Source organism: Festucalex cinctus, chromosome 16 (assembly GCF_051991245.1).
Source record: "Festucalex cinctus isolate MCC-2025b chromosome 16, RoL_Fcin_1.0, whole genome shotgun sequence".
Classification (NCBI taxonomy): domain Eukaryota; kingdom Metazoa; phylum Chordata; class Actinopteri; order Syngnathiformes; family Syngnathidae; genus Festucalex; species Festucalex cinctus.
The window spans coordinates 4,263,673-4,281,166 of NC_135426.1; the positions used below are offsets into that span (position 1 = coordinate 4,263,673).

Sequence of the window (17,494 nt, forward strand, 5' to 3'; positions counted from 1 at the left end):
ATTGGAAGGAGAGTGGCAAGCCAGCCCCAAGCTGTGACATGTTGCCATGGAAACAAAACCATACAGGAAGCAACATAAAAGATGGCACACACTTGCTTTGACCGTTACCCAAAAGAAATGAGGAATTTCAAAGGCAGTACACTACAATAAAGACAATTTGAGGACAAGTACACCGAATTTAATAACCTCAACTGAACCGAAGTGAGTAAATTAAAACTAGAGAAGTGAAACCTCGATGAAGGAGAGAAACTAGGATGATGGTAGTCTGTCTGAGTGTGTGTGAATCCATGTAAAAGTGAAGAAAACATTATTACATCTAAAATGATTTCATCTACAGAGGAATTAAGGGGGAGGAGAAACATGGAGGAAACCCAACCCAAGATCCGACATGCAAAGCTATACTGTACTGTAAATCGCATGGTTTTTTTTGTTTTTTTTGTTTTTTGTATGAAGTAAAAAGGAGTAAGTAAATTGATTAAACCGACTATTTATCCTGTTATAGTGTGTAAAGAACAAAAGTGCATTTGATTTTATTTTTTTTTCTGAATTTCAGTTGGGGGTTTTTTACTCATGAAATGTAGCAGGATATCTATTCATCATAAAACAAAGTTAAAAAAAAAATAAGAAAGACAATAAAAATAAATGGAGCCGTATTAATAGATCATACGACAATGCTGTGATTGCTATGAATATTCAAATATTCCCTCGAGAGGAAGGCACGGACGACCGTGACATCATCACGACCATTTATCTCATGACAAACAAAAGCCCGGTGCACTTGAATTTACTATCTGTGAATGAATTAGCTGTCTAAGTGACTTTTTATGGACCCGCCGGGACTATACATGCGGCATGTGATTGAATATTTTAGCACTGAGCGTGTGACACAGGGGCAGCGGACTTGTGATAAGAAAACTGATCCTGACCGTGATGAGCGTGCGGGTGAGCGCCTTCCCTTTGTTCAGCTCCTTGTCTGTCATATTCTACCCATTGTGGAACCCAGGGGCAGCAGAAATAATGACAAGGGCAGAGGCCCCAGAATTGAACCATGTGGAACGCCATATGTTCCGTAATACATGACAATTCATATTGCACATATTGTTTTTGTTTTATTATAGATAGATAGATAGATAGATAGATAGATAGATAGATAGATAGATAGATAGATAGATAGATAGATAGATAGATAGATAGATAGATAGATAGATACCTACAAAGCTAGCTAGCTACCTAACTACCTACAAAGCTAGCTAGCTACTTAACTACCTACAAAACTAGCTAGCGACCTAGCTACCTACAAAATTAGCTACCTACATAGATAGATAGATAGATAGATAGATAGATAGATAGATAGATAGATAGATAGATAGATAGATAGATAGATAGATAGATAGATAGATAGATAGATAGATAGATAGATAGATAGATAGATAGATAGATAGACAGACAGACAGACAGACAGACAGACAGATACCGACCCACTCACTGGACAGAGCGTCTGCAGTATGAAATAAATAAATGTCAGAGCATAGCATTTTTATTTATTGATTATTTAATTCTAGTTATACATTTATGTTTATATTTATTTTTAATTTAGTTTTTATTTTCATTTTTGGTCCTCCATAAAGAACCACCACTGCATTCGTCCAAAGACAAGGCTGCGTTAAACATTGAAGTGTCACAATTGAGTCAAGTGTGGCACCTGCAGCCGATCACATGCGCCATCTGTGTGCGACGACAATTTTGGGAGAAAAGCCTCGGGCCAATCAGAGAACATCTGTCTCAATGTTTTCGCTGTCCCAAAAACATGACAAACGACCTAATTAACGTAATGTGTGTCATACTGCTAAAAAAACAAAAAACAAAAAACTAATGGGCCACTTTGCTTGAAATTTCCATCTTCTTTATAATAATGTGTAACAATCTACAATCCAGGGTTTATCAACCTTTTTGAAACAGAGAATTAAAATTAATATATTAATATAAGGGTTACCAGTTTGATACACACTTCTGAAATAACACATTTTATTAAAACTCTTTGACTGCCAGGCGTTATAAAAACAAAACAAAAAAATCCACAGTGCCAGCCGCTTTTGAGCATTTTAACTCATCTTTCAAGGCAAAAAGAATATTGTTTGCCTTTACTACATATACAATGTGGCTACTCAATGAAAGATCGCATTCCATTCATTGGAATTTTACTAATCATCATGAAACGTCTTTGGCAGTCAAAGAGTTAAATTATGCATTAATAATGTTATTATTACATGTAATTATGGCTTACATTGATATCAATTTAACTTGAAAACATTCCAAGAAAATCCTTCAAATGTAATGGAATGAAATGAATGAAAGACAAAACCAAAGTAGGTATGGCGGTGGTTACCATGACTCGACAAGTGCCATTTTTAATTTGAAGCGTCTGAGAATGTCCTTCAGGTGGGACGTAACACACACAGACCGTGAACTCTGCAGTAAACGCGCAGGGAGAGTAGAGTTTAATCAGAGAGATTTACGACCCCTTGGAAGTAAAGTTCCCCCCCAGCTCTCTCTCTCGCCCAAAGAGGTTAAAAGGACAAATCTCCCGTTTCGACAGTTCCCACCCTTGACATGTCTCAGTAGTAACACTCATGGCACACGACAAATGGCAACCTCACGATACGATATGCGATACAAGACTCGTGATAACGATTGTCTCACGATATGACGATACCGCGATGATTGATATATTGGTCAGGTCATAAATCTACAATAAAACTACTCAAGACATAAACCAGGGGTGTCCAAACTGTGGCCCGGGGGCCATTTACGGCCCGCCGTCCATTTTTCAGTGGCCCGTGCCATATGCTAAAAAAGGCATTTGACTCAGTTCAAATAAAATAAACAAAACAAAAATGTTTGGAGATGGTCAAAGTAAGAAGGGAGGGTATCGAAAAACAGATGCCATTAAAGATTATTTTAGTTAACTAAAACTAATGAAAAAACTAAAACTAAAATTCAAGAAACAATATTGTTACCAAAATAAAATAAAAACGAAATTGCTTTTTAAAAAACGAAAACTAACTGAAACTACATTTTATGTTTACAAAACTAACTAAAACTAACTATAATTATAGCAAACGTCCTTCGTTTTAGTCTTTGGTAATTAATTGAATGAGCCGTTTGGGAGGATTTTAAATGTGATTTTTAGTAGATTTATTTTGATATAAACCGGAATAATGACGTTTGAAAGTATGCCACATAGAATTGACGTCATGTAGCAGCAGCCAATAGAAAAGCACCTTCAGATGACGTTGCTCCCATGGTGTTTTTTAAATATTGCGCACAAGTAATACATGGTTTAAAAAAAACAAAAACAAAAAACAAAAAAAAAAACTTAAACTAATAGTGAAACTAACAACTAAACTAAAACTAAGCATTTTTAAAGAACTGAACTAATAAAAACTAACAGAACCACCCTGAAAACTAATAAAAACTAACTAAAATGAAAAATTCAATTCACACGTAAATTGGTTCATACTGTAGCATTTTTCTAAATGTGCAAAAGCACAAATAAATTATTTGTACAATTTTTAGGACTAAACACAATTTCTCTTCATAACATTAAGTGGCCCTTGCATCCTTCTGATTTTCTGTATGTGGCCCTCAAATGAAAAAGTTTGGACACCCCTGACATAAACGGATGTTTTTTTTCCATTGAGAAAATCATTTCTTTTTGTACCATCACTGAAACACAATATTCAAACTGGTGTCTACTTCACGCTGAGTACTTTAGTGTATTTTTTTTTAAACAAATACAAATGTCTTCTTAACAGAGACCACTTCCTGTCAACAAATTTGTTTCATTTTATAAACTGACATTTTTTTTTGTAACATTGCAAAAGTAAATAGATAAAATTACTTAAATATTAATATTCTTCAGAAATTGTGTGCCTCAAAAGGTCGAAACATAAAATATGTTTTAAAATGTTCAAATTGAACATATAATACACGTTTTTCATAGAAACGTACGCAAAAGTGAGTCCATTGCTGGACAGATAAATGTCTTACACTAGTAAAAAGCTTCATGAGTCTTCTTCACCTGAAAACTTGCGTCCATTTCCCCGCCACTCTTATGAGGCATTCCCCCTTGTGGCCTGCCAAATAATTGCTCAATAAGTCATGAACAACGTAGCCAATATAGTGGCTGTATATGAACTACAAATATCGCGTATCAATAATCTATCAGGAGACAAAGTATCACAATTTATTGCGATATCGATATATATCGTCACACTCCTACAGACATGTACACATTAAAAAAAAAAAAAAAATAACAGTTGGAAGTGGATCCAAATCAGGAAGGAGAGAATGCAAAATGCATCCAGGCACTCAAATAAATACCAAATAATCACTTCTCTTATTTCAATTTGGGTGACATGATATTTTAAAGAATGTCTTGACACGTTCACGAGATTACAGTCTGTAATTTCCCGTGCCTGATGAACAGATGACAACAGTGAACGACGACACCTCGTGTGTTTAAAGGAAGACAAGACTTATGAAAAACTAACCAGCTATTCTGTGAAATGGTTCATTTCCAGTCTTCCCTGAAAAAAATGTCAATTTATGTTGAGCAATTATGATTTTATAGCACTTTTTATGAATATTTTTGCATTAAGTACTGTATCTGGCATTTTGGACAGTCACATGATCATGGTGATGTATCGCGTGCGTCAAATACACATTGAATGAATGACACCAAAGAACTCAGAGGAATGATGGCATCCCACGGCGGACATCAAAGGTGGAGTTTCACCTGACAACAAAGAAGCACTTCCTCAAAAGCGGTATGGCCACGGAGGACACAGAAAGCCGGATGAAACTGGCAGAGCCAACCGCCAGCGGGTCCAAGTGGACGGTAAATATCCGGGTGACTTTTACTATGCTAGGCTAAGATACATGTCGTGTGCTCAGCACGCTTTAGCCCACATTAGGAGCAGCCACCCCCTACCGACCCACCCCCACACAGAATGACATGAAAGCGGACGTGTTGAGGATTTTACTCTGACCCTGGGATTACACCGGATGCGTGTGCATTGCGTCTGCGTTGCGTTCCGGCGACGCAGCCGATACGTTTCCATTCATTCAAATTGTTCAAATTACACCGGCTACGTGTGCGTTGCGTGTCGACTGCGCCTCAGCTGCGTTGTGCGGCAGCCCTCTGCACGGATAGACCTATTTTCTATTTTTTGACGGACGATGCATCCGTCGGCCTCCGTCAAATGGCAAGCTAGCACAGAACACATCGAGCGGGACAGGAAGACCGACGCAGTTTCAAAATAAATTTCCGGTTACTTTTCAGAATAAAACACTCGCCAGCTCCTATTTCGCAATCATGTCAGCAAAACGTCATAATGCTTAACGCTTAATTTACAGTTTAAACACCGGCGAACATGGACAAGGAGAGACTTATAACCGAGGTGGAAAGCAACAAAATTAGAATATGACACAGCACATCCTTTTTATCAAGACAACTTAAAAAGGAATGCTGCATGGAACGTCATAGCAGGAGTGGACGGCAAGTTCAGTCAAAGAAAGTCCACCTCTCTTTCTGCTCCTCTGTTGAGCACAGACTTTCTGTGTCTTTGTCGTTGTTTTTAATGCCACATTATTGCGCGCGATCACGTGAGACACGGCGGGAAGTTGTCGGCGACGGAGCTGCCGGACCGCAGTTGTGCGGTGTGAGTTGGACAAAAAAATTGACGCGTCCGGAGCAGGCAGTCAAGACGCAGTGGAGCGGAGACGCAACGCACACACATCTGATGTAATCTGGTGTAATTGGGATCCAAGACGTCATTACGTCACCAAATTCCGGCTTTCAGTTATGTCATCACGACATCACGATCACGTGACCAGGAACATGGCGTCCCACACCATACGATCCAATTCAGACACTTCATCGGTTTAAACTAAAATTGAGGGAATAAAATGCCAAAGATATTTGTACTTTTATTCTTTGTACACAATTCCTAATCCAATACTGGAAAATGATTCTTAAGTGTTGTTTCGCTTTAATATGCTGCATCTCTCATCACAAGAGCCTCTTGGAAGCTCGAACCGCACGAAGAGGGCCTCGTCAAGCAAAGCCGGGCCGTCGGTGACAAGACATGTCAAAGACACGCTGGTCAAGCGTCCCCCCCCCCCCCCCCCCCCCCCCTTTATATCCCTTGGAGACCATCGTGGCTATGGAAAGACAAAAGATGGCAAGCAAGACAAAAGGAAATTGTCCACAAAACGGCGTGGATGAGGGCTAGTAAACACTAGATGCGTACGGAGCAGAGGATGCCTGGGAGACGACTAATATTGACACACTATAGGCAAGGGGGTGTGCAAGGGTAGGAAAACACAGCCAACCTAATATTTGTGCTGCACCTTTAGACTTTAGTGGGAAATTGAAGTGAGTAGTACAACAGTTCCACAAAGACCTCCATGTAACATCTGGTTGAAGTCACTAAGTTATTTGAAGCTTTATAATTACTGCAATATCTAATTACAATTCACTTCTATGAGCCTATCTCTGGAATTGAACATCATGTTAGCTTGCTGGCTAATTTAGAGTAAAATGACATCATTTGGTTCAACATTTTAGTGTTTAAATATGTCATGTTTAAAATTTTGCCCTGCGATTGGCTGGCAACCAGTTCAGGGTGTACCCCGCCTACTGCCCAAAACCAGCTGAGATAGGCTCCAGCACCCCCCGCGACCCTTGTGAGGAGCAAGCGGTTCAGAACATGGATGGATGGATGTTTAAAATCTTCTTTTAGGTATCAGCTTCACAGCTAACTTCAACTGGGAGTGGCATACAGCTTGTAATAGGGCTGCACAATGTATCGGTAAAATATCGATATCGTGATACTGGCCCATGCAATGTGCATATCGCAAAGACATGCAATAAGTTTCATTCGGAATTTTATGCTTTCATCTGAATTTGACCAGTCAGACGCTAACTAAAATGTGCTCCATCATCCAATAGTTGAACATTATCGAGAGGTTATTACAATTAATTCATGAAGGATATATTGAGTTTGTTATTTTGTTGCATGAAAAATGTCTCTTTCATTAGATCATAAAAATGTCAATTCCTTAGGTCCATGATAAATATCGCAATAATATCGATATCGCTTTATTCAGCAACGATATCACATATCGCATGATATTCCAATATTACTGATTGGTATTTTCTCAATTTTAGTACAAAATTCGCAATAATCAACTTAAAGATTCATATCGGGACTAATCGGTATCGAATTGTCAGTTGCGAGACAATTCACACCCCTAATTCATATTATTATGCTCAAAAAGGAAAATCGATTATTCGGTTTTATTATTAATTAATTAATTTATTTATTTATTTTAACGTGCTAACCACTCGACTACCATGCCGCCTCATTCGATCATATAAATGTCATTTCCTTAGGTACATGATAAATATCGCAATAATATCGATATCGCTATATTAACACTCGTGAATTTTTTTGTTTGTTTATTTTGCTGCACGAAAAATGTAATTCTTTCATTCGATCATCCATCCATTTTCTTGACCGCTTATTCCTCACAAGGGTCACGGGGGCTGCTGGCGCCTATCTCAGCTGGCTCTGGGCAGTAGGCAGGGGACACCCTGGACTAGTTGCCAACCAATCGCAGGGCACACAGAGACGAACAACCATCCACACTCACACGCACACCTAGGGACAATTCGGAGCGCCCAATTAACCTGCCATGCATGTCTTTGGAATGTGGGAGGAGACCGGAGTACCCGGAGAAGACCCACGCGGGCACGGGGAGAACATGTAAACTCCACCCTGGAAGGTCCGAGCCTGGACTCGAACCGGAGACCTCAGAACCGGGAAGCGGACGTGCTAACCACTCGACTACCATGCCGCCTCATTCGATCATATAAATGTCATTTCCTTAGGTACATGATAAATATCGCAATATCGATATCGCTATATTAAGCAACTATATGGCATATCACATGATATTCCAATATCGTGCAGCCCTAGCTTGGAAAATGAATTACTTTTTTTTTTTTTTTTTTTTTTTTTTTAGTATTTTCATCCATTTCATTTTGTTTAAGTCAAACAATTTGTTTATTTAAATTCCTTCAAATCAGCATAAATCTGTGAATTTCAATCTGATGACATTAAAACGTGTGAACAGGGCTGGTTAAAAAATAAAAATAAAAAAATTAAAAAAAATAATCGATATCGAAAGGATTTTATTTTTCGAGCACAATATAGATTCATAAAATCATGAATTGATTATTTAAATATCTAATTTTTCCCCGGAAATTTTTAAGGAAATAGAATGTTAAAGGTTCAATTATGTTGAACATTTCGGATCTAAAACTATTTCACATGAAATTTTCTCTCATCTTTTTTGATGAAAACCAACTTGATGCACAATAACAGGACATCAACAACAAGTGGCGACTATGGCGCCATGCTATATGAGCTGGTAAGTTAGCTAGCACTCGCTAGTCGGGATGGAACAATATTCAAACATCATGATACGATATCACGATATGAAGGTCACGATATTGTGGGAAGATTGGCGATACAAAAGAAGGTCTCAATATTGTAAAAAAATTTATTAATTAATTAACTCATACAAAAAAAAATATTGTGTTTTGTACATTACAGCAATGAAAAATATAAAAATATACATATATAAGAAATTTATAAATATAATATTGAGGCACTAATACAAGCATTACAATAAATTGATACATTTTTTATTATTAATAAAATTAATAAATTAATTAACTTAATAAATAAAAATGAATTAAATTAAATTAAATAAGAAATTAATAAATACAATAAATTGAGTTCCTCCACAATTTTACTCACAAGCATATTACGTTGCCCTTCATCTGACCATTATCGTGGACTTTAAACATAGAAGGGCCAAAACACGCCTTGGGAAAATTAAACTGCACTAAAAGGGGGCATGTCACTTTGTGTCATATGACTGTCACAGACATGACAGATTAGCACAGACAAGATTTGACAAAATCACATAATTTTTGTCTCGTTTTTTTTTTTTTTTTTTTTTTTTTCTCATGAACTAAAATGTCCATAGCTTTCGTCCAGTTTTTATTAAGTGAAGGACATTTTTGTCTCGTCTTCATTAGTGGATGAAAATGCATACTGATTTAATCCCAGTTATTCTTTATTAAAGAGATACTTGACATATTTAGCCATTTTTGGCAGTCAAACGTTAATATGTTGCCCATAATAAATTTGAGATTTTCATTATTTTTCATGTAAGATTATGACCTTTAAAAACACATTTTGCAACTTGCTGTCTACTGAAAATGAAATCACAAGGGCTCAGGTAACCAATCACAGCTCAGCTTGTGAATGTCACGTGGCCAAACCGAGCTGTGATTGATTATCTGAGCCCTTGTGATGTCATTTTCAGTCGACAGCAAGTTGCAAAATGTGTTTTTAAAAGGTACTAATTGTATATGAAAAATCATGAAAATATCAAATTTATTATAGGCAAAATATTAATGTTTGACTGCCAAAAATGGCTAAATAAGCAAAGTATCCCTTTAATGAGGGTTTTAGTCTAGTCTTGTCCAGTTTTAGTCCAGTGAAAAATGTGTATTGAGAAAATTTTTGTGTAGTTTTTGTTGACGAAATTAAAACTAGTTGGAAAGCAAAAAGGTACGTCGTCAAAGTGAACATCCAGAATGGCAAAGTTCTCTGGCTAAAAGAGACCAAAAACAAAACAAAACAAATTTGCATCCAGTATGCTGGTTGACACGCATGCAAATTGGAGGGCAAATGACAAGCAAATTTTCAACAAGCATCGCCACAATCTTTTGAGTTTTTTTGTTTGTGTCAAACAAAATTCACTAGGGCTCACTTTTTTTGGGGGGGGGCACGTCCTGCAATGAACTTTTCCTTCCAGGCAAATTCCTGCAGACGAGCGTGTTTGCTTTACCGGAGGATTTATTGCGTTAAACAAAAGTCACACGGCGGCCTGTTTTCATACGTGCGACATATTTGATGTTGACATAAAGTGGGTGACAATCGTCAACACGCTTCTTCTGCCTGCGGTGAAGCCAGACTTCCTGCTTCAAGGCTAAAAAAACTCAAAACCAAAGACCAGCTAAAATGCGCTCTCTCGATGAGTTGATGTATCATCATATGGTGAGGACCTTATTTTTCTTATTGGCTTGCCCTCATAATCCCGATGGATATTTAAAAAAAAAAAAAAAGGCATCGAAAGAAGGTCTCGTCTCTGGTGGCACACCATCCATCACAAGAGAGAAACATTTTCAAAGTCATTTGTCGGGCAAATCAAAATCCAAAAGCAGTACAGCGATGACCTATAAATGAAATGAAGCACAATAATTTGTCAAGTCTGATTGGCTCTCACAATCATCATGTGATCCAGGCGTCTTTAATGGCGTCTTTGACCTAAATCCTCGCTAATAATTTTCCAAGTGTGACGACCAAATTGTTATTTTAGGCGTTCTGGGAAATTCATATTAAACCCCTTTCGTTCGTTTTTGATTCCCACAGTGCATTATTGCTTTACATTGATAAGAGGTAGCCGACGCGCAACTGAAATTTTGTGGGCGCGGTCTAGTCTTGTTTTGTTTTTTGTTTTCCTTTTCTTTTTAAGAGAGCTCAGAATTGTGCATTCGACAGTCTTACAGATTAGTAACCTTGTTCTCACAAGATGAATTCTGGCAATATTTGCGAGTTGACAAACTCCGGAGAATACATCTTGTACCGTTCCCGCAGATAACCACCGTTCCAAACCACCAATCACAGAGCGACATTGTGTTTGGGGGCGGGATATGCAACTGTGACGAAACCGGAGCTAACAAACAAAGCTAACATGGACGAATGGACGCTACAATTAATTGTGTTCTCGCAGAATTACTCACAGCTCCCTTGTTGAATGTTGAACAGCGAGAGGCGCTTTGTGCAGTTCTAGCTGCTCAAATGTCCGTGCATTTCCCCCCTTCGACAAGAACGAACACGAAATTTTCACGCGTGGCCATGATTGGTTAAAACAAACGTGTAGAATGTCGCATCGTCCAATCAGCTCGAATTATTGGACAGAATGTCCCGCCTTTTCCCGACCAAATTACTGTGTCGAGGATATGTAATATCCATCTGGCTATTGCCAGGTTAACAGATTTGCACAATATATTGAAAAAAGATCGATATTGTGATATTGGCTCGTGCAATTTGCATATTGCAAAGTCATGCGATAAGTTTCATATGGAATTTGATGCTTTTATCTGAATTTAACCAGTCAGCCGCTAACTAAAATGTGATCGAGAGGTAATTACAACTTGCGTAGGTGTATCGATAATCTATCGGAAGATAAAGTATCACAATTTGTCATGATATCGATATATCGTCGCACTCCTAGTATAAAGAGTGAATTAAGACATTAAGACCCACTGAAAACAAGTCACCTGAGGAGGTCCTAAAAAGTCTAAAGGTGAGCAATTTTTGAGCAAAAATATGAATAATGGTGGAGCAGCCGTGCGTCTCCAATTAGTTAAATCGTCGTCTGCCTCCGGTCATGCTTCAGACACCTCCCGTAACACAGCTGGTGATCACAGTGCCGCGTCCACCATCCATCTTCTTTTATTGACTCTTGACTGGACTTCACCTTCACTCGACTATTTATTTATTATTGTTCTGACCTCGTTTAGGGCACAGGCTCAGTAATGACAGCAGCATAGAGTGTGTATATATATATATGATTGCTTATCACTACTGCGATTGGCTGGCAACCAGTCCAGGGTGTCCCCCGCCTACTGCCCAGAGCCAGCTGAGATAGGCGCCAGCACCCCCCGTGACCCTTGTGAGGAATAAGCGGTCAAGAAAATGGATGGATGGATGGATGCTTATCACTACGTATTGACATCCAAAGCCAATCTTGGTTCCCTCAGAACTAGGGCCCGACCAATTAATCGGCCACCGATTATAATCGGCCAACTATTGGCCTTCAAACATCGGCCAATTTATTATTATAAATTATTATGAAATTATTTTCCCCCTAAAATGTTATTTAAGAAAATCGAAGTTTCCGACGATGTGAAAGTACCCTGAATGCACCGTTTTGCTAGCGTAGCATTAGCAACTAGCAAGTGTGTAGCGTATGATATTCTGTTGTGTTCTATAAGCTGTTTAATGACACCGCAGTTGGAATTAACTGTAAAACTAAATACACAAGGTTAAGAATGACATCCACTGTATGTATTTAAATACAAAACATGCTTCGTTTTGAAAACGTCGCTAGCCTTGCGCTAACAGGAAGTTAGCAAATGCAGCATTTGTAAACGAGTAGCAATGGTTTTATTATTGACACATAAATCTATACAATAACCTTGTATACTTGATGATTTTTTTTATATGGACTTGTCATTCAAAGCAGAGAATCTTAATAGCAAAAGTTTGTGCATAAATGGCAACCATTGAAAAGGAATTGGGGAAGGGGTTAATTTTGTGCATTATATATATATATTTTTTTTTTAAGTAATCGGCAGATTACTCGGTAATCAGTATTTTTTTCTGCCTCACTGTTTCACATATTTTTGTGTGCAATTTGCATGCATTTTTTTACAGTAATGTAAAAATGTAATGTAATTTGTATTTTATCACATTTATGAAGGTTTGAACATTGAGAATGTTTAAACGAGAAATGTGACAAAAATTAAATATACACTAATAGATTTTTACAGTAATTAACAGATTTTACAATTAGTTGGCTTTTTTTTTTTTTTTTTACCAGTTATTTACTGTAAATTCAACAGTCAGTTCTTTACAATCTTCCAATAAAAGATGATTCAATATACATATTTTTAAAGAGGAGCAATTTGACCTCACATCTTTTAAAGCCAAACATCATTTTTGTTCAATACAGTGACTCACAGTTATAAGCCTGAAGTTTCAGATAAACACATTTTCATACAAATTTTACAATGCACAAGTTTACCGATTAGCATTTTCTAAATTGGAGTTAAAAAAAAATCATAATAATCGACTGATTAATTTGTATTGGGATTAATCAGTATCGAATCCAGTCGTCACCTATGAATTGTGGTTCAGCTTGAATTGCCAGGTACCAGACAATTCACAACCCTAACTAATATTGTGCTTTTTTTTTGTCTTAAAAATCCAAACATTTAATCCCAAGCACATATTTATATATGTATTGAGTTTTTTTCTCTCCCACTGGGTAGGGTAAACAGGTTTTGAAAATGGCTGAATGAATTAAGGTATAAACCACACATGTAGGCTACACTTTTTCTTTCACTGTATATTCATCATGACGCAAATAATTTATTAGCAAGCAGACTGACATGAACGTAACTCATGATTGCCAAGGCAATTCAATTAAGATGTATTCTTGGATCAAAAAACAAACAAACAAAAAAAGCTTCTATATTGTGCCAAGATCATCGTATGTATGATGTTGCTAACAGCTGCACCGCCTTCGTGTGAAAATGTCACGTCGAGAAAAAGAAACAGAGCTTGCGCTACAAGCTGTCGGATGTGCACAGATGAAATTGTGCACCTCTTGGGCCGCGATGGATGCACCGGCCGGCTGCAACAATGAAGCAAAAGCGCGACTACTGCTGCTGTTGGTATGGAAAGCGTCGCCCCGCAATCGATGCAGGGTTTGTTCACGAGAATCATCAATAAATAACAACAACAATCTTCGTCCATATTGCAGGACCTGCTCATGATCGTCACGGGGAGTCGAGTCAAATGTGCACTGCAGCATTATTCCCCCCAGCAAAATGCAAGCCTTCCATCGCCTTATAAATACAATTTTTTAAATGACGTTGAAATGACTCACAATGCTGCAAACGCGGTGCGGCGTCTTCCCTACTTTGCCTTATTGGCCCAGATCCGTGCGCGATGCCGGTGTGATGAAGATGACGACGATGATGATGATGGTGAAGGAGCGCGTGCGTCCGTCCCTCTCGGCCACTGCAGCAGCAGCAGCAGCAGCAGCAGACTGTGGCTGCTCACCTCCACACTGATCCTCCGCTCCCACACACGCACGTCCCCGTCCTCGTCCTCCCTCCTCCAAACTCAACTCACCCCGCTGCCAAAACGAGTGGCGAAGAACGTCCAGGATGTGGACAATGCTCCCTCTACAGGGGAAAATACGGACGTGCTAGAATACACGCGTTCTCGATATATTTTACAATTTCTCAAAAAAAAAAAAGTGTTTTGGGCTTGATTGTGACATTTATAGTGTGAACTGAAATCTTATCAGAGTGACATATCTGTTTCGAACGGCAGTCTTTGCACGCATTTGTAAACATGACAACAGCGACCTCGGTGAATTGTGCGGCAGAAAATGGTAATGCATGCTGCATTCGAGGATGGTCGGAAATCGGATAAATATCCGAGTTTCTTTTTTCTTTTTTTCAGTTCCGACCTGAAAGCGTTCGAGTCGAAAGTAAATAACCAAAATGGCGGATAGATGTAAATTGTGTTTTATTTTGGTTCTTAAAACTCATTTTTGACCTCCAGCAAACTTACCTGCTCGCAAATTTGTATCATTTATTGTTTTTATTTGATCTCATAAACATTCCAACAGTTCAGTAGTTGACCTTATAAATTCATGCCGGGAGATAGCGTCATACTGTCATGTACGATGCGTTACGTCAAGTTATGTCGAATATTTATGAATGAAGAAAGATATCTAGTTTTATACTCGAATAAATTGTGTTTGACCAATCACTGTCTGTTTCCAAACGTAGAGTGACGTCACTTGTAGTCCGTCGGCTACTTTTCTTTTCGACTTCGCAAGTGGAATTGCCGAGTTCCCGTACATACTTCCTGGTTTGAACTCGGAAAAGTCTGATTTGCGACCATCCTCGAATGCAACGTGACATTATAGTGGACCCCGGATACTCGCGGTTCGGCATCCGAGGATCCGAGGATATATTGAGGGGGAGAGTGTAACAACTTTTATATATCCCTGCGTATTCATGATTTATTTTTATTTTTATTTTGTTTTTGGGGGGGCGTGGGGGGGTGGTGGTGGAAATACATGTTGGAGCCATATACAATAAATATCGCTAATTGGTGCCAGGTGATGGGGAAAACATGGATGACATGAGGCATGCTCTCACTATCTCACGCGTAAACAAGCTCCGTTTCATCATTTATTTTGGAATGCAGCAACAAAACACTCACCCCTGCTGAGGGCCGTTCGCTTCAGCGTCTGAGGCTGCAATGTGAGTCATATGGGGCTCATTGCACGATGTAACATTTTTTGGGGGGAAAAAAAAATATGCGCATGCACCGACTGGCTGGTGAGGGTGAGACATATTCAACATTTCATTGGAGGTTTCGCACTGAGATGGCTGCAGACAAGTGTTGACATTGACGCAAGCACACTGGGCAAATACGTTTTTGTGAGTTTGTGCCTGAAAGGCAAGGTTAATTTAGTGAACTAAAACTAAGGAAAAAACTCAAACTAAAATTCAAAAAACAATTTCGGTAACGAAAACAAAAACGAACTGAAACTACATTTTTATGTTTACAAAACTAACAATGATAGCAAAAATGTCCTTTGTTTTCGTCTTTGGTATTGAGTTGAATGCACGAGCCTTTGGGGATGATTTGAAATGTGATTCGAAGTAGTTTTATGTTGATATTAACCACCGGAATAAGGACGTTTGAAAATGTGTCACACAGAAGTGACGTCATCTCGCAGAAGCCAATAGAAAAACACCTTCAGATGACGTCGCTCCCATGCTGTTTTTTTTTTTTTAATATTATACACAAGTAATACACATTTCTTTTAAACCAAAACTAATACTGAAACTAAAACTAAGGATTTATTAAATAACTAAAACTAATAAAAACTAACAAAACCACACTGTAAACTAAAACTTAAAAAAATAAAAAAAAATAAAAAATAAAAAATAAAAAAGATGAATTATCTAATATGAAAAATTCCCAAACTATAATAACCCTCCTGGTTCCTTTACATACTTAGCTTTTTTAACTGCACTTTGAGTTGACTTTTCCGGGACTTGGGTGATTTGCGCGGTGTACATTTGAAGCAGTCCATGTGTATTATACTGTATTAGGGTAAGGCCAGCTGTGACAATGAGCAGACACCATGCTGTTGAATTATTAGCGTTTACAAAGCAGGCTTCCTTTTGTGACCAAGTGAACTTTCTACCTACCAACAGCCTCCAACGTGGAAGATGTGCAACGTGCCTGTTGTGTGAGTCCGTCTGCTCTGGAGGAATGTTTTGCCTGGCATGCATCACTACAGCAGAAAATTCATCATATTAAACTACCAAGGTTATTAACTTAAAAAAAAACTAAAACTAAAATTTAAAAATCAATTTTGTTCATGAAATAAAATAACGAAAAGGCTTTTTTAAAAATGAAAACTAACTGAAAGTACATTTTATGTTTACAAAACTAACAAGCTATAATGATAGCAAAACTGTCCTTCATTTTCGTCTTTGGTAATGAATTTAAATGCACGAGCCTTTGGGGGATGATTTTAAATGTGGCTTTAACTCATTGACTGGCCACCATTTTGACTGAAGCCAACCCCCTTCGCTCCCGACCTGTTTTACTGGATTTGGACTGATTTTGCAAGGCCCACGAATATTGTGTGTATATATATATATATTTTATTTTTATTTTTTTTAAATCAATGGGAAGTGCAACGTCTAAGTGGAGCGCTGCCTGGTCAATGAGTTGTGGAATCAAAAACAGCCACTAACTATAGCCAGCAGATGGCAACATTGTATCTCTTTTTAATGGGCTCAAGGTATATAAAATTACAATAAAACGTGACAGAATCCGAAGAAATCAAGGATGGCGTGAATGATCAAAGCCTTTTGTCACATTAAATCTAATTCACATAAACCTAATTTGTTACTAAACAAAGAATATTTGTGTCAAAGTCAGTGTTTTCTGGACGAGTGACAGGAAAAGTTAAAAAAAAAAAAAGTTTTGATTAGGATATTCAACATATTTGATTGTGGTTTGCAATAGTGTCAAATAAATTCACACTCAAACTCAAATTATTATTATTTATTTTTTTAGCTAAATAAACACTTTTGTATTTAAGGCATTTGAGAGAACACGCATTGCACATTGATAAAAGTGAGAAGTGGTGCAGTTGCTAGGCAACACCACGAGACAATTCTGCCCAGCTTTTTTTTTTTTTTTTTTTTTTCTTTCTGTACACTAGCAAATAAGCGTGGGCGGGAGACAGACAGTTCTCGCCACTCCGCACAACTACCAAGGAGGAATGTGTGGATATATGTCACTTTGGTCACACCTAGTCATGTAAACACAGCGCAGCGAGGCCGTCTGTCAACTCCACAACGTATTTCATCGCACCTTCACCTCATTTGTCCAGCATGGATGATGGGACCATTTTGGAATTTTTCATTTCAGTTAGTTTTGAGTTTTTT

At 38.0% G+C, this 17,494-nt stretch overlaps 1 protein-coding gene across 25 annotated transcripts in view; it reads right to left on the bottom strand.

The window, feature by feature from the left end:
* Nucleotides 1–14,169, bottom strand: part of nrcama (neuronal cell adhesion molecule a) — a 51,544-nt gene extending 37,375 nt beyond the window's left edge. For 15 of the 25 annotated variants that reach the window (XM_077500886.1, XM_077500883.1, XM_077500872.1 and 12 more), the window contains exon 1: nucleotides 13,885–14,136. The gene's annotated coding sequence lies outside the window, so the exon portion shown is untranslated. Of the gene's footprint in view, nucleotides 1–13,884 lie in introns of all 25 variants that reach the window. The other 10 variants (XM_077500869.1, XM_077500874.1, XM_077500865.1 and 7 more) reach the window with 2 other exon arrangements.
* Between the last annotated feature and the right edge of the window lie 3,325 nt (nucleotides 14,170–17,494).